Source organism: Myotis davidii, unplaced genomic scaffold (assembly GCF_000327345.1).
Source record: "Myotis davidii unplaced genomic scaffold, ASM32734v1 scaffold737, whole genome shotgun sequence".
NCBI classification, from domain to species: domain Eukaryota; kingdom Metazoa; phylum Chordata; class Mammalia; order Chiroptera; family Vespertilionidae; genus Myotis; species Myotis davidii.
Genome location: NW_006287914.1, coordinates 16,178 through 16,684, shown reverse-complemented (window position 1 = coordinate 16,684; position 507 = coordinate 16,178).

Genomic DNA, 507 nt, shown 5'->3' with positions numbered 1-507 from the left:
GGCGCTGGGTGGTGGCAGGCTGGGGGCCCTGAGTGGGTCCCGCTGGCTGGTGGCAGGCTGGGTGCCCTGAGTGGGTCCCGCTGGCTGGTGGCAGGCTGGGTGCCCTGAGTGGGTCCCGCTGGCTGGTGCCAGGCTGGGTGCCCTGAGTGGGTCCCGCTGGCTGGGACGCTTATTCAGTCAGAAAAGGCTTTTCTTTCTCACCAGCCACAGCGCCGCAGTCCCCTCTCCCTGCAAACTGTCTGTGTCGCCAAACCTACTCACCCAGTGGGTCTACTCTGGAAGCCTCACGATGTGTGATCCCTTCTGCCCACCCAGTGCCCCTTGGGTCGTCGCCTCCCCCCTCATAACCGGGCCGTCCGAGCCCCAGCCATGCTCCCTCCATCCGTCCTCTCAGCTGCCAGAGGGACCGTCCCACACTGCCTTGTGCTCTTTCCTCAGCAGGGCGTCCAGCTCCCCCAGCACAGCCTCCCTGCCCCCACCTGCCTCCTCCACCTGCTCTCCCCACTG